Below are 22,997 nucleotides of genomic sequence, written 5' to 3' on the forward strand. Positions count from 1 at the left end.
CCAGACTAAATATCTGTGAAGAGTAGAACCAGCCTAAACATCTGTGAAGTCTTATGTGACTGCTTAATTAAACTTTGAATTCCCTTCTATTAACAGTTCAAATCAGGGCAAGGTCATTTATTATTAATTTAGAATTGTAAGTTAGAATTGATACTAGAAGGCCCAATAGGTCTTATAATACAGCAGCCAATAATGGCTAGAATGCAAGACTTCTTTTGAAATGCTCATTCTGACAATTAAATATATTTTGTGATGTTTTTTGTTGTTGTATTTTATGAATATTCACATCAATTATACCTTTAATCACACTGTAAAAACTATTCAGCCTAAAATAATATTGAGGCAAATGTAATGTCTAACTACCATTTTCAATCAGTTATTAACTTTTTTTATTTCCCACAAGCACTGCTGAAGGTGACCAGTATGGCCTTTTCAACCTCAAAGACCAAAGGTATCCACATTATTATGTCATTTTGGTAGAATTAAATGAACATATCTTTCATCAACTGAATGACTGTTAAGGGAGTGTTGACAACAAAAGATATTATTAATATAATTATCAATGTAATATAATAAATACACCTGTTTGACAGATAAATTTTATTTTTCTGTACGGATGTGTTCCCAATAAACTGTCAAGTAAAAATTCAAAAACTGCACGAAAGAATTTGCAGAATCACAATTCAACCTGAATCATAATTCATTGATGTATTAATATATGTGTATAATTTCTCTAATTTAAATATATAATTGAATTTTAATGAAGAAATCATACTAAAGCACCCTGTATCTAGTGTCAAAGTATGATGTTTGTAACACATAGATCTTCATAAAGTCAAACCAATTGATCAATTATGTAAAAATAAAATGATTAATCCACAATTAATCATTAAGCAATAATATAAACACTCACTAAAACAATTGACAAATCGTTTAGCATATTGATAAATAAGAAGATGTTAGACCGACCAGGACTCTAATGAAAATACATTTTTCCGCCCAAATTATAACTGGACCAAAGTATGTCCCATGGCAGGCTCTTCACATTTTTTAACAAGGGGGCCATTGGCCCCAATGCGCTCACCTGAGTACTAAATGCAATTGATATACAAAAGTGAAGTTACCAGTCCTTAAATTTAATTTTGACCTTAGGGCTATAATTTGAACAATGTACTGAAAGAGATATACATGTACATAATGTTCCATCCTAAGCACTGTATACTTATGACAGAAAAAGGCAAGCCCTTTAAAATACACAGTGCAATTGCAACTTGACTTTGAAAATGAATGATAGTCCACAGTCATGCTCAGAATTATTACCAAACAAAAGAGCTCAGAAGATTGATTTGCATGAATATAAAATAAAGATCATTCTGACATATTTTCATGCAGTCATGTCTAAAACCATGTGGTTTGCCTTACCACCATTATTTTCCCAGTTGTTATGCAAAGCCTGCTAAAAGTCATATTATTAATATGGAATTTTGAAGTAACTGACTGCCATACTGTCCAGTTACAGACAGCTCTATGCTGTCAGCTGACCAACTTCAAACTTTCATCTTGATGTCCCAAAAATTGACAATTGACAGTTCCAAACAAGGAAGCTGGACATGTTCATTTAAGGAATCAGGCAGCTTAACATCTGTCTTTGACTTATCATGCAATTGAATGAGAGTAAATGTAACAATATTGTCTACTGGCCTCCGTTTTATTTACAATGCAGCATGCAAACACCAATCAGATGCAAGTGTTTTTAGTGATACAGTAAAGAAATGTTTGCAACACTTATATATGCAGCTATCCCTACTTTGGCGAGGGTCACAGTTTTACAACGATCACTTTATTTACTGCACTCTCTTAAATCATCATCAGTTATTTTATATACTTCTTTTCTTTTTTCCATCCAAACTGAACTTGGAAACCACTCAATGTGTTTTAATTTCGTTCTCGGTATGTTAAACGCTATAATTATCTTCAACTCAAACTGATTTAGGAGCTCTAAACAATATAATCTCGTATAGTTTTGTCTATTACTTATTGTTCAGCAAAAATGCTTCAAGATTAGTGATAATTTCCTATTGTTTATTATATCAGTAAAGACTTTTTGTAAATATTTGAGGAATTTATATAAGGTTGCAAAAAATACCTAAAGCAAAGGAATGTACCATGTACACAAGAAACAAATATAACAAGAGGATTTAATCTTAACCACAAGAGAGTAATATAGGTCAGTGACCTAAGGATACAATATAGAATATTAATTTTCTACATTATTAAAGAACAATTATGTATGTATACGCCCACTCATCACAATTATATGAAATTCATTGATATCATTGATATCAACAATTAATATAGACAGCAAGAATTTATGTTTTAATCAACTAAAGACACAAATTTTCTCCGCCTTTAATGTATCAATTTTAATTCTGTATTCATATTTACAGGATTCATCAAACTCTTAATTGTTACTGAGTTAGGGAAATAATATTTGTGACTAATGATTTTAATTTCACATTTCTTATTTATATATTAATTTTAATCTTGTTCTCTCGTAGAATTGTAATAATTTAATTGTCTTCTTTAACTTAAGTGTACTTGCTTAACATTCTACTTTTCATAAGTTAATGCTTAAGAAAAGAAGTGACATATACTTATTGATACTTAAATATCTTTTTAACAGTATATTTAATTGTCTATTATTAATTAATTAATTTTTATTCATCTCCATTCTTTGTTCCATTTCTTTCTCAATATCTCTTCTATTGAAATGCTCTTATTCATTTTTTTTCTTTACAAATGGTAATTTGTCTTAGTCTCTTACTACAAGGTGGTTCATATCTCCTTATTAAATAGTCTGAAATATCCTGATTCTTCTCCATCTTAACTGTATTAACATTCATTTCTGTATTCAGAATATTTGCCGCTTTATGTCTTCCTGGAACTGTTACACTTCATTTATCTACCTTTAAAAATGTGATTATTCATTTCTTTCTTCATTGCATTCTTTCTGCAAACAGTGCTTATTTATTTCACACTGAAGCAAATTTCTCTATCTCATTCTCTCTGCAAACAGTGTTTATTTATTTCTCACTGAAACAAGCCTCTTTATCACATTCTCTCTGCAAACTTTGCTTATTTATTTCTCACTGAAGCAAGCCTCTCTATCTCATTTTCTCTGCAAACAGTGCTTATTTATTTCTTGTTGAATCAAGCCTCTATCTCATTCTCTCTGCAAACAGTGCTTATTTATTTCTTGTTGTCAAGCCTCTATCTCATTGTCTCTGCAAACAGTGCTTATTCATTTCTCACTGAATCAAGTCTCTATCTTATTCTCTCTGCAAACAGTGCTTATTTATTTCTCACTGAAGCAAACCTTTCTATCTCATTCTCTCTGCAAACAGTGCTTATTTATTTCTTGTTGAATCAAGCCTCTATCTCATTCTCTCTGCAAACAGTGCTTATTTATTTCTCACTGAATCAAGCCTCTATCTCATTCTCTCTGCAAACAGTGCTTATTTATTTCTTGTTGAATCAAGCCTCTATCTCATTCTCTCTGCAAACAGTGCTTATTTATTTCTGGTAGAAGTAAGCCTCTCTATCTCATTCTCTCTGCAAACAGTGCTTATTTATTTCTTGTTGAATCAAGCCTCTATCTCATTCTCCCTGCAAACAGTGCTTATTTATTTCTTGTTGAATCAAGCCTCTATCTCATTCTCCCTGCAAACAGTGCTTATTTATTTCTTGTTGAATCAAACCTCTATCTCATTCTCCCTGCAAACAGTGCTTATTTATTTCTTGTTGAATCAAACCTCTATCTCATTCTCTCTGCAAACAGTGCTTATTATTTCTGGTAGAAGTAAGCCTCTCTATCTTATTCTCTCGATATTGCAGGTTTATCAACTGTTGATATTGCAGGAAAGGGTTATTAATTTTTGATATTGCATGGCTCGATATTGTAGGGTAAGGGTTATTAATTCTTTGATATTGGAGGACTTGATATTGTAGGGTAAGGGCTATTAATTCTTGATATTGTAGGGGTAGGGTAATTAATTCTTTGATATTGTAGGACTCGATTATTGTAGGGTAAGGGCTATTAATTCTTTGATATTGCAGTGCTCCATATTGCAGGGTAAGGGTTATCAATTCTTTGATATTGCAGGACTCGATATTGTAGGGTTATTAATTCTTTGATATTGTAGGGCTCAATATTGTAGGGTAAGGGCTATTAATTCTTTGATATTGCAGAGATCGATTATTGTAGGGTAAGGGCTATTAATTCTTTGATATTGCAGTGGTTGATATTGCAGGGTCAGGGCTATTAATTCTTTGATATTGCAGGACTCGATATTGTAGGGTTATTAATTCTTTGATATTGCAGGGCTTGATATTGTAGGGGTAGGGTTATTAATTCTTGATATTGCAGGGCTCAATATTGCAAGGTAAGGGTAATTAATAGTTAATATTGCATGTCATGGCTCAATAGAAACTTTTGTAAATTCCTTTTCAAATCTATTTATCTCTGAGTTATATCTCTACAACAGTATCATTTTTATAAACATGCAAGGAAGGTTCCCATGTGCATTATTTAATAATGTCTGCTCATTTAGACATTTTGTTTTCTGGCCAAAACATTTATTAAACTTTGTCTTCCTTTGCTATTCTTTAGGTCCATTGGTTGTTCCTGTGAGAGGTACCAGACTACTAGTTGTTTGTTAACTTGTGCGTGTACAAGTGTATTACGGGGAAGAAATGGAATAGGTCAGAGAAACTTTGTTATATAACTGGTAAATTTTCTTAGCCTCACCGGTATCATTACCCAATAACATTAAAAGTTTGTTTTTCAATCATTTATTCTGTCTGGTATACTAGTTGCTTACAAAGTGTCTGCAGAATATACCTACACAATTGTTTATATCTTCAGCAAATGTGTGTAAAATTTGCAGAAACACAAACAAACGAACATTGGTTCCTAAGAATAGTATAAACTTCTTCATCATCTCTTTATGTAGAAAGAGGCCTCACAATAAGCTGTTTAAATTGTTAAACAGGGCTTTATGTCACAACAGTTTGTCATATGTAGACTTTCCAACTTTCATGGTCAATTAACTTTCAAGATTCACTTCAATATTTAAGACAGAAAAGAAGAGCCTGAATAAAACGCCACATACTTCAGCAAACAAAACTTCTCATTACATTAAGTTATTCATTATAACGTTACCTTTGATGATGGGTTTAAGTGATGCTAAGTCAGGGACTTTAACTTTGTTTGTTTTTCTGGGACATTACGCCTTTTTTTCACATATTTGGTCAAATTACAGCAGTAAATTAAGTGACTTTTCTGAATAACTTACCTGTAATTACCAAATGCTCCGCAAGTGACCAATTACTAACAACACATGAAAATCAGCAGTCAGAGACAAAAACCAAAAGACTCAATGTCTGGGTTCAGTTGTCACACAGAAATTTTGCATCACTGCAGGTTCAAACCAGTAAAACCTATATTTTTTATCGAAAGCTCTCCCTATTGATTACGGCATTCATTAGACAAGACGGTATTTTTTTCACTTTTATAAGTATAAATTCATACACGTCAAAGATTACTACCACATTCTGGCTGCATTTTTCCTTATTCTTATTTAGCAATGTCCAAAAGCATTAATATGCGATACCTCACAGTATTAAATCTTCCAGTGTGGCAACACCTAGTCATGCAAATTTTCAGACAGACAAATAAAATAGGATTACAAAACCAAAAATACTTTGTCTTAAGTAATCTTTTAAAACAGTTAACATTTAACCAAACACATAAATCTGCTGACTAATTCAAATATTTCACAGGCCCTCTCTGTTAAATATATTTCAGTAAGAAAAAGTAACATAGTTCGACTTAATAGTTATGCCCCTATTGTTTAATATTCCTAAACCCTCTGACTTCTATAATTATATTACACATACCTGAGCTTTAACAAAGGTGTATTTATTATACTTATCTCCTGGTATGCATTGTAATAAAAACTATTTTAATTCCTTGGAATACAAATAGCTTATTATTAAATGTCAAATACGTGTTTTTTCCACTTTCATTTAATGGCTGCTTAGATAGCTTATGCATTATACCCTTACCAGTAGAGATATGGCTTTACTTTCCTCCATGAATAGGTAGACATAAAAGAATCAATTGTTGTCGGTACTGACTTCCAGCACAGATTTTTTCTAGACACTGTATTCTGAATCACAAAATTGTTCAGTTAGTATTAAACTATCTCCAGCATCATATATTGCACTTACATTTGCCTTTATCTTATTATGTTCCAACATTATCATTTCAAGCTTTGTTTAAGAATAATCATCTATATAAATGTCATCACTTTCATTTGTCAAGCACATCAATCTGTTTCATGCACTACTATCAGTATATCACATAAAACATAATTATCTGTTTCAAACACAATTATCAGTGTTTAAATTTAAACACAATCATCAGTGTTTTCCAAAAACAATCACCAGTGTTTAAATTCAAACACAATCACCAGTGTTTAAATTCAAACACAATCAGTGTTTAAATCCAACACACAAATCTTTTTTTTTCAAAAACAATCACCAGTGTTAAAATTTAAACACAATCATCTGTTTCAAACACAATCACCAATGTTTAAATCCAAACACAATCATCAGTGTTTCAAACACAATCAACAGTGTTTCAAATACAATCATCAGTGTTTAAATCCAAACACAATCATCTGTTTCAAACATAATCATCAGCATTCCAAATACAATCATCTGTTTCAAACACAATCAACAGTGTTTCATATACAATCATCTGTTTCAAACACATCACAATCATCTGTTTCAAACACAATCATCAGTGTTTCATATACAATCATCTGTTTCAAACACATCACAATCATCTGTTTCAAACACAATCATCATTGTTTCTATCACTCTGATTAATCTATAATCATCTGTATGCATTATATGAAACAAGTTGTACTGTCTGTCATAAACATTCCCATCTGTTTCTAGCTCTCTCTCGTTTGTTTCAGACAACAATCTATGCTTTTTGTTTCAAGTTCTATATTCTACATTATTTATTTCAAACATTATTTCTAAATAGTGACAAACACTGTACGACTAGTTTCGGCACACATTTTCATTAATTCCTCAAGTTTTTGTTAAGATGTATTTCATTTTACTCTTGTTATATAATGTCTCTATCTTGTACTTATATTTGGTATACAATGTTTAATTTAAACACTGTCACCTGCTCCACATGTACAATTAACACCTGAAGTACAGTCTCTCCTGAATCAAGTACAATAATTTACAATAGATATTATTATCATGTGATTATTAAACAGTGTTCAGTACAAAATAGACACTACCCAGTCAAAGAAAAGACAAGCTATCAGGCAAGGCCAATATGGTTTTATAGCTTTGTTCAAGTCTAAATATATATGACATGGTAAAATACATGTATCTCAATGTTTATTGCACATTTGTAACATCGATTTTAATTGGATAATTGTGACTATAATACACAGCTGCAATTACTTATGAAATATTTTTCTCTCCTAAAAATGAAGTTTCTGTTTAAAAAGATTCTTGACAGGTTATATGACTGTATTTAAATGGTTATTTGCAATATAACCCTTGCCTATTTGCAATATAACCCTTGCCTAATGGCTCAGCAACCATTTATATAGGGCCATATAACCTGTCAAAAATCTTTATAACTAATTGTATATGCAATATATTCCCTACAATATCAATGAATTATACATCATGTCATTTTAGTAGTATATTTTACTTATATTTATCATGTGTGGAAGGCATGTTCCAGTGCTGTATTATTGTGTCAAGGAATTTCACTATCACAGACACTGTTCAGGCAGGAACATGTCTGCAACCCACTTTTCACACCTGGATAAATAGTTGTAGAAATGGAAGCGGACATATTTTACTATGCAGTCAAAATACAAGATCAGTTCAAACTTGTGACTACTAAAGTGACTACATGTATGTAGCTGTTAAAAGGACTCAAAATACTTTTTTCCCCCCACTTATTTTCAAAGCTGGTCTGAAACTGCCAAATTTAAAAATATTTAAGTCATGAAATCATTAAATTCAGGATACAATGGCACAAAACAACAGCTGAAATGCAGATTTTGAATATTTTCTGAAACCATTTTGGGTACAATAGAAATTTCCAGTGATTAGGAAGAGTTCCAATTTCCTGGATAAATGAAAAAAAAATCAAATTCAAATTTCAATTGAAAAACAATAAATTTGAACAAAAGCACTTGCTTGGAGTTCTGTTAATCCTTAATTTATTGAAGAATCAGGTCAATGGAAATTATTTCAGAAAAATGTTAGAAATCACTTTAAAATTGTCTTTAAGCTGCATTTCAGAGTTGATAATGTAACTTTGAAAGAATCTGTAATAGCTTAGGACACAATCATTTTGAAATTGCTTGGATGTTAATGAAACAATGTCTTTCAAAAAACACAGAGTATTTACAAAGAACAAACAAACAGCCTACTGATGGCATAAATCAAAGATGTTTTAAATAGAAAACAAATATGCAACACACTTCATAGATTTTTCTAGAACTCTTAAAGCTCACAGCTGCACAGTTCTTTTTAAAGTCTTTTTTTTTTATTTGACCTAGTAGCCTTATTTATGTCTGATTGTCAAAGACAAGCTTCTGGACAACTGTGAGCCATTGGATGTAAAAGAAGAAGATTTGGATGACATGTCAGTAGTTACTCATGTCAGTGGCCATGTAAATGTTGTCAAATACTTTCTAGATCTCATCTGTCACTTCACTTTATATTTATATAAAGACAAGCATTTCTATGACATAGATTTTAAATATTTAAATATGTCGCCATTGTGACATTTTGAGTAATAAATGGAATATTATCTACAGACCATGTTTTCATATGCTTTCTTACAAAGCATCAATCTTGACTAAGATTTTAAAAGAAAAGTTTCAAAACCGCTATTTTATAACAACCTAATAGCAGAAGATGAATCGCATTGAAAACTTTCCCTACAAGACATAGACTACTCCTCCCCAACAGCTTACCATTACAGCTTCCTTTTGTAAGTAAGATTAGATAAGATTTATTTTCAAAAAATGTACATACATGTAATACAACACATGAAATGAGATATAACATAACACAAATATGAGCACAAAAACTGTGACATACACATCAACACCAGGGATAACACAAAAATGGGCAAACCCCTATTTTCATCGTGGTCCCTAAAGTAACTTTAATAAAATAAAATTGTTGAATCATTTCAAACATTCAAAAAGCTGGTATTTTTCAGCTATCCCTTCTCTAGTATCCAGACTTGAGGATAAAACCTTTGACAACAAAATTGCCTCTTATTTTGCTGTATATCTATATATGTGCAATATTGATAAAACATGGCACATATATATATGTATGTGATATCTAATATATGTTTATATATGTGTGTTCTTTCCCCCTTTCCCTTCATTCATATTGTTTATTTTACATGTAACCAACTGATGTCAGTGTGTATGGCTGGCTACATTTAATAAATCACCACTGTTCAATGCTATTTTTGGCCAAAAATTAATGCAGCTGACACCCGACCTTATGATATTATAGGTCAATGAACCTCTTGAAATGAAGTTCATCTTGATCTTAAATGAAAAGTATAGACAAAACTTTTAACAATATTTGAAGCTTTGTTTTGTTTACAGTATGTTATACAATTATTTAGAAATCAGCAGGTGACTTATTTCATATGACTTGATATTCTCTAAGCAAAGTATTTATTGTATTAGAAATATGCTTTTGTTTATCTTGTGATGAGGTTTGAAAATGTCCAGATTTCACAGTTGATCTAGAATTCTTACAATCCAGAAGTGTTTTATTAGCTGCTTTTTAGTTGCTGGTACCAAAATTAATTAGCCCTTTACTTGCTGTAACCGAAGTTACTCATTACCAAAATTGATTTGCCCATTACTTGCTAGAACCAAAATTGATTTGCCCATTACAAGCTTAAACCAAAATTAATTTGCCCATTACTTGCTAGAATCAAAATTGATTTGCGCCATAACTTGCTTAAGCCAAATTGATTTGCCCTTTACTTGATGGAACCAGAATTGATAAGCCCTTTATTTGATGGAACCAAAATTGACTTGCCCATTACTTGCTAGAACCAAAATTGATTTGCCCAATACTTGCTAGAACCAAAATTGATTGGCCCTTTATTTGCTAGAACCAAAATTGATAAGCCCTTTATTTGCAAGAACCAAAACATATATACCCTTATCCTTTTCCCTCATATAGACGTGTTTTGACGGCTTTTTGCCCCCCCCCCCACTCTTTCGAGGCCTCAAACAGTGAAAAAATGCCCTATTTAGGCTATTTAGGCCCCAAACACTGTTTTTGATTTTGAGAAATGTTATTAAAAAAATGACCACTTTTTCGGCGCCGCCCCCATCAAAATGATACATCATCCCCAAGAAAATTTTGGACATGTGAAGGCTAAAAATGGCCTCAGGTGGATCTTAGGGTAACTAGTAACTGACGCTGAAAAAGCCCTTTACTCTATCTCAATTCATTGAGAAGTGGCAGCACTTTGAAATCACTTTTGATGGAAAAAAACAATGCAAAATAGTGATTTTTCGCAATTTTCAGACATCCCCACCTTGCCATGGTAACAGGAAATTTACCATTGAGCATGCTGTTACAGAGGCTATGGTCCAGTGAACATTTGTGCCAAGTTTCATCAGTATTGAAGCATTTTGCATAGTTTCATAGCAGTTTGAACTTGTGACAGGAGGCTTTTCAATGAAAACGGCCATTTTTCACAATATGCTCATGGGGTAAAAGGTTAAGGTTAACTATCGCCCCCCTTTTTTTGTTTGTTTTGTTTGTTTGTTTCATTTTACGCCTTTTCCCAACAGTATTTCAGTCATATAGGCGGGTAGTTTCCTTACCATCGTTCCTGGAGAGTTACACCAGTACTAGACTACCTTCCTCCGCGCTAAACTACCAAAGCATCTCCCAGGGATCGAACCCACTCCAGAGGTAACTGGATTAGAACTCATCGACTCTAACCCCTCGACCACGGGGCGGTTTCAAACCCCCCAAATACAAGGGGACACATCCCCATTCGGGCATCCCCCTGATGTAACATTTTGATTGGGGTGGGGAAGAAAAAGTGGTCACTTTTTTTAACAACATTTCTCAAACGAAAAACAGTGTTTGGGGCCTAAATAGGGCATTTTTTCACTGTTTGAGGCCTCAAAAAGGGGGGGGGGGTGGTTAAAGGACTTACTAGAACCAAACTTAATTACTCTCCTCTCCAACCAGTATAGAATGAACAATGTAAAGTATGGCAAGGCTAGATTTACTTTTTGATGCATAATTTTTGCATTTTCATACTGTAATTCCTTTAACTTTGAAAGTGGATTGTATCAAATACAAAGCAATGATTTTAACAAATTAAAGGCTATAATACTTATATCTTGTAGAGGGACTAAGAATCACACAATGTTCAAGTGAGAAGAATCTATTACAGGAATAGTTATTCTAGTCAATTTATATTCCCATTATTAAATTCCTCTAGGGAAGATAATTGACAGTATGGCAACAATCAGCTGAGTGTCAGTTTATATATGTAGGTCAACAAACAATTGCTTATTGACCAGCTACCTGTTATATAACACTGCTAAAGTGCCCCACTTAATTATTGACCAGGTGATCACTTAATGACTAGGAATAATACTGACCAGGGCAAGCAATATAAAGATCAAAGGGAGATAATTCAATGAAAATAATTTTTTTGTCAGATTGATGCACAAATATGAATATAAATGCCATCATTTTGTAGCTTAATTGGCAAATGGATAATTTTCTAAGATTTTAAAAGAATCAGTTACAAAGTATCTGTATAATAAAAGTCTCAAAAGAAAAATACAGATCAAGAGCATCTACAAAACAAAAAGTATATACATGTTCTGTCAAAATCATTAGTTTAAAACAACTAATATACAGAACCAAGGCCAAGAATTTGGCTAGAAACTCCAAGTTTTTATGATAACTTTGTTAAAGAGCTAATTAATTGTTCTTTATATATACAAGTAACATGAACTGAATAATGAGGAGGCATAGGGGCAAATTTTAAATGGACAGAGAGGTGGCATGGCAGGTTTACATGTTGTATTAAAAATCTGGCTGCCTAAGGGCAAGTTGGGAAGACTCATTGTTAAGTACTGATTGGTTCTATGAACAGATTCAAAAGTGTTTTAATAAGCTTATAGCTTCCATCACAATTAAACTAAAACAAATTCGTATAAACTGAAATGACAGAAAATGAATAATAAGCAAACAGCTTTGAGAACTTATTGTGTTCTTGCAAGTTTACTGAAAAAGGTATCTTAACACTTTTCCCATGAGCATATTGTAAAAAATGGCCGTTTTCATTGAAAAGCCTCCTGTTACAAGTTCAAAATGCTATGAAACTATGCAAAATGCTTCATACTAATCAAACTTGGCACAAATGTTGACTGGACCATTGCATTTGTAACGACATGCTCAGTCTTAAATTTCCTGTTACCATGGCAACGAGGGGACATCTCAAAATTGCCAAAAATCACTATTTTGCATTGATTTTTTCCATCAAAATTGATTTCAAAGTGCTGCAACTTCTCAATGGATTGAGAGAGAGTCAAAGGCTTTTCAGCGTTGGTTACACGTTACCTTATGATCGATCTGGGGTCATTTTTAGCCTCTCACAAGTCCAAAATTTTCTTGGCAAAGGGGTCACATCCCCCTTCTGGCAACCCCCTGATGTATCTTTTGGATTGGGGGTTGCGCCGAAAAAGTGGTCACTTTTTTAAACAAAATTTCTCAAACAAAAACAATGTTGGGGCCTTAATAGGGTAATTTTTCACTGTTTGAGGCCTCAAAAAGGGGGGGGGGTCGAAAAGCCGTCAAAACACGTCAATATGAAGTAAAGTGTTAAAGGGACTTGACTTCGTTTTTTTATGATAAAATGAAACTGGAAATATATCTTCAAGATTTTAATACCATTTTATGTAGGTCTGGACAAACATTTTGAGTGTAAAATTTGCAGCTCATGAGCCAGCTCCTGATTTTCTAGAGTAATATTTTTTTGTACAAAATTATGTAAAAATGAAAATTGTTAAAAAAACTATTCACTCAAATCGGGCTAAGAATCACTTAAAAAAATTTTTTCAATTTTCTTTTGCATAAAATTTGGTTTTAAGTGCCCCAGGTGAGAATTTTAAATTTTATGTTTTAAGGCTTTTGAAATTCAGAGTGCCTTTAAAATCATATTTCTATCATTGTACTTTAAACCCTTTCCATGCTTTCCATTTATTAAACTGACCAGTTCTACTTGCAAATGCAAATGCTTCTTGTTAGTTTTAGGGGACTTAAGTACCAAAATATTAAAACCAACAACATTAAGTCCAAGTCAAACTGTCTCTCAACCACTTTAACTTCTTGTTCATTTATACCTGAAGTAGACAAAGTCACTAACGATATATAATTCATATAATCACCATGGTGCTGGACTGTTTTTATTTTTAACTAATAATATATAAAGTGAACAAACTTGCTGAGGTGGCTGATACCGCAAGTCAACATTATTAACTAGAATGTTTTCGAGTGATAATAAAAACTCACTTTGCTCAATATAGACCAGAACTGAAAAAAAAATTTAATATGGAATGCCAATATTCAAACATTACCTGAGAGGTGCTTTTTATCTTCCATTGCAGGGAGCATTACATCTTCTGGTCAAATGAATTCTTTCCTTTTGTTGTGGTAGAGTACAAATATAAAACCATTCATATATGTATATGACACAGGAAGATTGTACATCCCTCTGACATCGACAAAATTCAAGTTTGTTGTTTTATCTCTATACATTATCAAGTGACCAGACAGTTAGAGTTTACGAGTATTCTATTATAACACAGGAAGGTTATACATTTATCTTCCTTCAACCTCTTTTATTTTCTAATCATATTCTAAGCCATGCCCTCCATGCAATTATGGAAATTCTTCATACTGTCACCATCTATTCCACTGTGTTATCATCCACCATTCAATGAAACTTTATCCGCCCCTGAAATATGATAATACATAGCTTCGATATAAATATTTTACTGAAAAAAATTTTTTTTATCAAGTTTTGAAGAAAAAAATTCTAGCAAGAATTCATATCCGAGACTTTTAAAAATAAATGAAAAGCAAATAATGAAATTTTAACTAAGTCAACAGTTAAAGTGAATATATTAATTATATCTCAGTCAAAGTCGTGTTTTGATGTAAATACGAAGATTCACTTGACGGATACAGCCTGTTACCGACAATCTCTATAAACCAGTGACCTACTGACCTTATTTGGTATGTGAATGTCTTTTTTACATGTCGTTCCAGACTGCGGAGATCATCTTAATGCAATAATTCATCTTTACACAGCTTAACTAATATATATGAGAGCATACAGTACAACCCCATCAGTATTATGAGAATCACCACTAACAACATCAAAATATTCACTGATCTTTCAGAGATGCAGTTTTTATCTGTGAAGAAATCTGTCTGGCCTGGTCGGGGAATGTATGAAAATTTAAGAATTTTTTTTGCAAGTTATTAAGTTACCAAAATTTATCATGGAGGCTACACTTTACATTGACCATGTAATCATAAAATTTTACCGGATACTCTCCAATGTCAATGAAAAAGGTTGTACATATAGTGAAACATGTGAGTATAGACAAGCCATCGGCCTGAGCTTTGATTTTGTTCAAGGGATTTCAATACAAATTCAAAAATAAAAAATTAGGCAGTCATCAGAAAAGCTTGGGCAGAGTGCAAGGATATGCATGCTGGCCTGGTTCTGTAATGGTGACATTAGAAAACTTGCACATTAACCTTGTCAATGTGTCACCTTGCTGCTAGCATTCTAAAGCTTAAATATGCTAAAAGGTGATTCTAGGAAATTTTTTATTAAAGTTAATAGTAGATAATAACATAGAAGTTAGAGACAAGTCTGTATTCCATACACAGATGATTTTATAACTTACTATAATTATATACTATGAAATTACTTCTACAATAAATATAAACTGGGCAGGAAACAAGCATTGCTATTAGCCCCCCAAAAAAAAATTCTAGAAAAAAATTGTCACATTGTTTAATCTAACTAGTTACAAATACCATAAACAGAAAAAAAATGGAGAAAAAAATCATTATTGTGGCCAGGCTCTTCAGCAACATTTTTAGGGAATACAAGAAGCTAAAATTGCAACATAAGTAGGTTTGAATGGCCTTCCAATTGAAACTAACTTTTAACAACCATGCAACCCTCTCTAAACTAAAACAATATTCAATATTCAATGAGATCCCTTACAACAAGAACATTATGTTGGAACATATGGTTTTACAATAGATGGTCAACACATCAAAGGGACTATGTTACCAATAGAGAGGCAGTTAATGTGTTTTTGTCACAATATGCCAAGTTAATTGCCACTCTTAATTGCCACTCTTCTTTCCTCCTATTTTTCAATGTTAGTTTAAACATATTTTATATGCAGCAGATATTGCTATATGAAAATCACAAATGAGTGGGCTTCCTGAATCAAACTTTATTTAACTTTTGAAAACCCTAAATATCTTGAATATACTTTTTCCCTCTTTCAATCTGCACAAAAATCTCCTAAGATGTATTTGATGAAAAGCAAATAGTGCAGACCTTGATCATCCTGATGTGCCGACAGTACTGATATGCCAGCTGATTTTGGTCTGCACTGGTCACATGACCAATGGTATGATGCATAAAAAACATGGCAAACAAGAACTTAAAAAGTTATGATCAAGGTTAAAGTTTGCGGACAGCAAAACCGACATGGCTGCAACAATATCTCTATTATTTTCATCGAAAAAAATAGTAGAGCTAAAAATCAAGTAACCCTCATGACCCATGGGTAGATTGGCGGAAAGTGTTGTACGATATACTTAAGTTCAAGTTATTCATTTACCATTTATTCAAAAATATTATATCCATGTTATCACAGGAAAAATTATAACAAATGTTTGGCTACATTTAAACTTGCCATTTATGTATATATCATTCATAGGGCAATATCATCATAATATTTAATACGAAACAATTCTATAATTACTATTTGTTTTACATAATTAAAATGAAAGATAACACATGATAATTAACATGCATAAATATCAAATAAACAGTCTTATTACCATTCCTACCATTGGAGAATACAGAATCTCCTCTTAACTGGTAAATTACAAACCAAAATTTAATTTTCTATAGAAGGCATATATATTTGTTTAAGTTGAAATGCCATCAGATAAGTTATAAAATTTTCTTACACTTGGTTGGTATTTTCTTAATGTGGAATTTCTTTCAACTCCCACATATAGTAAATAATATTTCATAAATTTATAATTAGTAGATGAAGAATTAAAACTTCATATACATTGTATTTATCAAACATATTTCTGTATTCTTTTCTAACAAGAAATGTTAACATTAAGTTACTAAAATGAAATTTAAACTAAACATTTCTACTAAGCAATATTTTTCATTAACATAACTTTTGAGCAAAGAAAAAAACAACACAAATATTGTTAATTATCAAATTCTTTTTTTGTTTCACCTTTTGAAAAAAAAATCAAAATTCTACTTGAAGTTAATAATTCACATAAATTCATTTTCAACTTTTTTTCATAAATATCATGCTTACATAAGACAAACAAGAGGGCCATGATGGCCCTGAGGTCGCTCACCTGTATATAGGCCCCCCCCCCCCCTCCCCGGGCCAATTTTTACCCAAGGGCTTTTATTTGTTTATTTGAACAGACTTGGTAGACACCCATAAGAAGATGTTTCATGCTAAACATCTAAGTTCTAGCTCATTGGGTTTTTTAAAAGAAGATTTTTAAAGTTTTTACTATACACATATAGTTAAAAACAATGACACCCCTGGGGCAGGGCCAGTTTTGACCCCCGGGCTTTTATTTGAACAAACTTTGTAGATATTTACTTAAAGATGTTTCATGCTTAATATCTAAACTCTAGCTCTTTGAGTTCTTTAAAAGAAGATTTTTTTAAGTTTTTACTATATGCATATAGGGAAAATCAATGACCCCCCTGGGGCAGTGCCAATTTTGACCCCAGGGCTTTTATTTGAACAAACTTGGTAGACACTCATTAGAAGATGTTTCATGCTAAATATCTTAGCTCTAGCTCTTTAGGTTCTTTAAAAGAAGACTTTTTAAGTTTTTACTATATGCATATAGGGAAAATCTATGACCCCCTGGGGCGGGGTCAATTTTGACCCCAGGGCTTTTATTTGAACAAACTTGGTAGACATTCACTAGAAGATGTTTCATGCCAAATATCTAAGCTCTAGCTCTTATGGTTCTTTAAAAGAAGATTTTTTAAGTTTTTACTATATGCATATAGGGAAAATCAATGACCCCCGGGGTGGGGCCAATTTTGACCCCAGGGCTTTTATTTGAACAAACTTGGTGGACACTCACTAGAAGATGTTTCATGCTTAATATCTTAGCTCTAGCTCTTTGGGTTCTTTAAAAGAAGATTTTTTAAGTTTTTACTATATGCATATAGGGAAAATCAATGACCCCCTGGGGCGGGGCCAATTTTGACCCCAGGGCTTTTATTTGAACAAACTTGGTAGACATTCACTAGAAGATGTTTCATGCTAAATATCTAAGCTCTAGCTCTTACGGTTCTTTAAAAGAAGATTTTTTAAGTTTTTACTATAAGCATATAGGGAAAATCAATGACCCCGGGGCGGGGCCAATTTTGACCCCAGGGCTTTTATTTGAACAAACTTGGTAGACACTCACTAGAAGATGTTTCATGCCAAATATCTTAGCTCTAGCTCTTTGGGTTCTTTAAAAGAAGATTTTTCAAGTTTTTACTATATGCATATAGGGAAAATCAATGACCCCCGGGGCGGGGCCAATTTTGACCCCAGGGCTTTTATTTGAACAAACTTGGTAGACACTCACTAGAAGATGTTTCATGCCAAATATCTAAGCTCTAGCTCTTAGGGTTGTTTAAAAGAAGATATTTAAAGATTTTTCTTTCGGTTGCCATGGCAACCAGAGTTCTGCATGGAATTAAATTCTTTGAACAATTTTTAAAGGTGATCACCAAAGGAACATTCCTGTGAAGTTTGGATGAAATTGGCTCAGTGGTTTATGAGGAGATGTCATTTAAAGCAAAAGTTTACGGACGGACGACGGACGACGGACGGACGACGGACGGACGGACGCCGGACGAAAAGCGATCACAAAAGCTCACCCTGTCACTTTGTGACAGGTGAGCTAAAAATAAAAAATTTATAAAATTTATCTTTTAATTTTCAACTCACATTTATAATTTCACTGTATGGAAAACAGATATTTAAAACATAAAGATTTAATACAAAGAACAAATATTTACCTATGTTAATTATAATCCAGGTGAAACCTCCCCACGGCAATGTGCCACTAACACACTAACCAAGATACTCAATCGCAGCCATACCTGTAAATACTGTATCTTTACCATCACCCAATAACTAGTCAGGCACTATATATTTCTATGTTTGTTTCCCCGAACCTTTTTAATAATGTCATCATTTGATCTGAACCAATCCATTTCATAGAGTATTATATTAACTATATATATAAATTTTTCAGGCAGTTAAAGCTATTTGGGGAACTGAAGGTTAAAGGTATATAGCTGAAGAAAATCTCAGTACAAGACTTTACACATATTTATCTTGACAGTTTATCAAACGATCCTTCACAGCTGTACTTGCGTTTTTTATTGAACACCTGGATAACATTGGTACTGCAGTTCTTAGCATGCCTATACCTCAAAAAATCTCGCAAAAACCTGACAAACAAAATGCTTTTTCAAACATCACATGATCTTTACAATCTGTAGATATATACATGTGCAAACTGTGCACTCTGTGCTTTGCTTGTATTTGTCAATGCAATTTGCATCTACGTTTTTGTATCCTACTTTATGAGCTCCTTTTGCTGCAAGATATTTTTTACATGCATTGCCCAGATACCAATAGTTCTATGCAAAGTCAAAAAAAGAAAAGAAATATGGCATTCTGCTACAGATCTCTTGATTGTACTTGAGAATACTTATTGACATGAAAGTTTTCAACAACCTTTGACCTTTAAATGCCATTTAAGCTTCAAAAATGTTATTATATTTATTTCTCAAAAGCATGAAACTCATTGGCCATCTTCTGCATTTTGGTCATTTGTAAATTTATAGTACAGTAAAACTTCTAAGTGTCGAAATTCATTTTGTTGATTTTCTTGATGTGTCAAAGTATTATGACAGTCCCAATTTTTCCTTTATTAAAACCTATATGTGAGTCAAATTTCTTTGTGTCGATTTCTTCACTGTGTAAAAGTATTTTTAAGGTTCATAAACTATAATTCAAGAACATTTTATTATGAATAAGTTGAAGTAAAGTATTTAATTTAACACCTTTGATCTTGTTGGATTTTTCTCACCTTTTCTGGCAGTGAAGATGATTTCAGATCAACTTAATGACAGGTGTTAATTACACAGTTGTGTGTTCTTACAGCCTTTGTTTGCGTTCAAATGTGTAATAATAATTATACTCTAATTGTTAACATTTTAATTGCCATAGTAATTGTTGTGTATGAAAATATACATTATGAACTAATTTTGTTTGAGAATTTCCCTGATCCAGCATCACATGATAATGACAAAGGATATATTTACTATAAGCTGGTTTAGTTATCGCCCTTTCCTAAACTTCCCTTTTGTTACTCATTTAAAAATGTTGACAGCCCGAAATTTCATCATTAAATTGAGTCAAAGTTTTTACGAAAGTCTCTTCAACTTACAGAAGTTCTACTGTAATTAATTCAGAGAAAAATTTGACATTTTAGGGGCTTATTGTTATCATTTTGTACCCATCAGATTACTTGGAATATTATTCTATATGATATCCAAATACATCAAAAATAATGCAACCAATCATTTTAAATGACAAGATTAACAGTTGGGCTTTGAAAATCTACATTTCAAATCTTCAAAGTACTGTCCTTCTTTAGCAATTAATGATTGAATAAAGGCAATGCCGTTTAATATATCACCTTCCAACTTTTGACAGGAAGTACAGTCTCTGCCAGCAAGCTTTTCTACAGGCAAGACATAGGGGACAGGGTTGGAATTCTACAACATATACCCACTCTGTTCATTAAGCTTGCCCTTTTGTGGCTGTGATCTTGCCATAGTTTGAGTTCAGTTGGAATTAAGATATTGACATCTTGTCATTGTTTATGTATGCCATCTTGTCATTGTTCAAGTATGCTATCTTGTCATTGTTTATGTATGCCATCTTGTCATTGTTCCTGTATGCCATCATGTCATTGTTTATGTATGCCATCTTGTCATTGTTTATGTATGCCATCTTGTCATTGTTTGTGTATGCCATCTTGTAATTGTTCAAGTATGCCATCTTGTCATTGTTTATGTATGCCATTTTGTCATTGTTCCTGTATGCCAACTTGCCATTGTTTGAGTATGCCATCTTGTCATTGTTTGAGTATGCCATCTTGTCATTGTTTGTGTATGCCATTTTGTCATTGTTCCTGTATGCCATCTTGTCATTGTTCAAGTATGCCATCTTATCATTGTTCAAAATATGCCATCTTGTCATTGTTTATGTATGCCATCTTGTCATTGTTCCTGTATGCCAACTTGCCATTGTTTGAGTATGCCATCTTGTCATTGCTTGTGTATGCCATCTTGTCATTGTTCCTGTATGCCATCTTGTCATTGTTCAAGTATGCAATCTTGTCATTGTTTGTATATGCCATCTTGTCATTGTTTGTATATGCCATCTTGTCATTTTTTTATTCTGTCACCTGTATGCCATTTGGTTACTGTTCCTTATGCCATCTTGTCATTGTTCAAGAATGTCATCTTGTTATTTTTTGAGTATGCCATATCATCATTCTTCCTGTATTTCATCTGGTCATTTTTTGAGTATGTCATTTGTATGCCATTTGGTTATTGTTCCTTATGCCATCTTGTCATTGTTCAAGAATGTCATCTTGTCATAGCTTGAGTATGCTATATTGTAATTCTACCTGTATTCAATCTTGTCATTGTTTGAGTGTGCCATTAGCTATTGTTTGAGAATGGTTTTTTTTTTTTGCTATTAATGAGTATGACATTTAGCAAAAGTGCTTTGGAGGACTTTGTTATTTTATCATTGCTAAAGTTTGACACATTTTGAGTTTATGACCTTACCTTAGTTTGAGTCTGCATCGGTTTGCATCAAGTCATGTTTTGAGCTTCATAGTTTGAGCTTTCATTTGCTTGGCTTTGCAATCTTATTACTTCAGTTTTGAGATGTAGTGATATTTGAGTGTGTCATTTAACATAGTTGAAAAGCTTTTGCACAGCTTCAGTTCTATATAAAACATTAAAAATAATTTATTTTCCTCCTATTTAAGCTTATACACAGAATTTTACCTAGATTTTGCCATGATACCATTGGTTGATAAATTAGAACTCCTCCTTAAAATCTTATAAGTTTATTTAGTATAACTTATGGCTACCCCGTAATAACAAGTTAAATTTTATCCGATTCTGAACTGGTCATATAACCTCTTCTTCAATTGATGTGTATAATAAATTTATTAAATGCTCATTGTTTTGTTTTACTTTTTGGTTGTGTTTTAAGTCACACTGCCCTGTATGGCAACTTTCCTGTGTCAGGAACACAACATTTGCATATTTTCAGACACCAGCAGGTACTAGAGTAGAACCACCAAAATTTTGTAAACTAGCAGGATAACTTCCTCACATGAAAGAAATGGATTAACTTACTGTAGTTTAATACTACCAACATTGCTTTACTTAAATCTTATCTTAGTGTTGTGTGATATAATAAAAAATATATTATAATAGATATTCTTACCACAGTTATGATAAAATGCTGCCATCTTGCCTCAACTGAACTAACACAACTTCTCCTCCATTGTAAACTATATTACGACACAATCATTCATCTAATGTTATTTTCCAGCAATGTCTGTAATGAAAATAACATTCATATTCTAATATTATATATGATTAATTTACACAACTATTCAATTCTATTATACTGTCTAACAAGTTGTGAATCTGTGAATCACTGTCAGCCATCTCAACAATTCACAATTTCTGTCTAAATGATTCTCTTACTCAACTGAAAATCTGAAATCTTTCTAGTATTACTAAATATTTGAAAAACAGACATACAAGTGCAGTCTTGTTTTGCAATATCTATTGATTGGTGGTCCCTTAACCCTTTCACTGCCAGAACTGTAATTGTATAATTATTGTCTATCTTGCCTGGGACATTTCTTAAAATTACAGGAAAGTTACTATCACAGATGGATGCTTATTTTTTTGTATCTTGTAAAATATATAAAACCTTTACTTTTATGGAAGAAAATGAACAAGGATAAAATGTGTTTTGGTGTGTGTGTTTTTTCCCCCAACATAAAACCAAAATACTGATAAAAATTCCATAAAAAAATCAACAAATCAAATAAATAATTTCATATTTTCAAAATGGATATACCAGATGTGTTGGCAGGTTGATGGTACTGGGTGTGGGACAGATAGTTCTAACTAACATGTTGTAGTTTATATATATTCAAATTCAAACATAAATGATTCAAATTTCAGCCAATTATAAATTGTATAAAACTCATGTAATTGGTAATATTCAATATTCAACTACTTTTACTACAGGTAACTTCAATCAAAGGGAAAGCAGCTTCATTCCAAATCAGAGTTCTGTACAAAAGACAATAGTTCAGTCAGACAAAATTCCTACATGCCTACCTATTGTTTCTTTTAACACATA

General features: G+C 32.4%; 1 long non-coding RNA gene across 1 annotated transcript; it reads right to left on the bottom strand.

The window, feature by feature from the left end:
* Positions 1 to 13,778: 13,778 nt before the first annotated feature.
* On the bottom strand, positions 13,779 to 22,177 carry LOC132757444 (uncharacterized). Its single transcript, XR_009629455.1, has 3 exons — positions 22,062 to 22,177; positions 18,533 to 18,616; positions 13,779 to 14,152 (listed from the first exon to the last, which is right to left on the bottom strand). It is a non-coding gene; the product is annotated as an uncharacterized LOC132757444 (long non-coding RNA).
* Between the last annotated feature and the right edge of the window lie 820 nt (positions 22,178 to 22,997).

Source organism: Ruditapes philippinarum, unplaced genomic scaffold (assembly GCF_026571515.1).
Source record: "Ruditapes philippinarum isolate M1 unplaced genomic scaffold, ASM2657151v2 ctg22_1_1_1_1, whole genome shotgun sequence".
Classification (NCBI taxonomy): domain Eukaryota; kingdom Metazoa; phylum Mollusca; class Bivalvia; order Venerida; family Veneridae; genus Ruditapes; species Ruditapes philippinarum.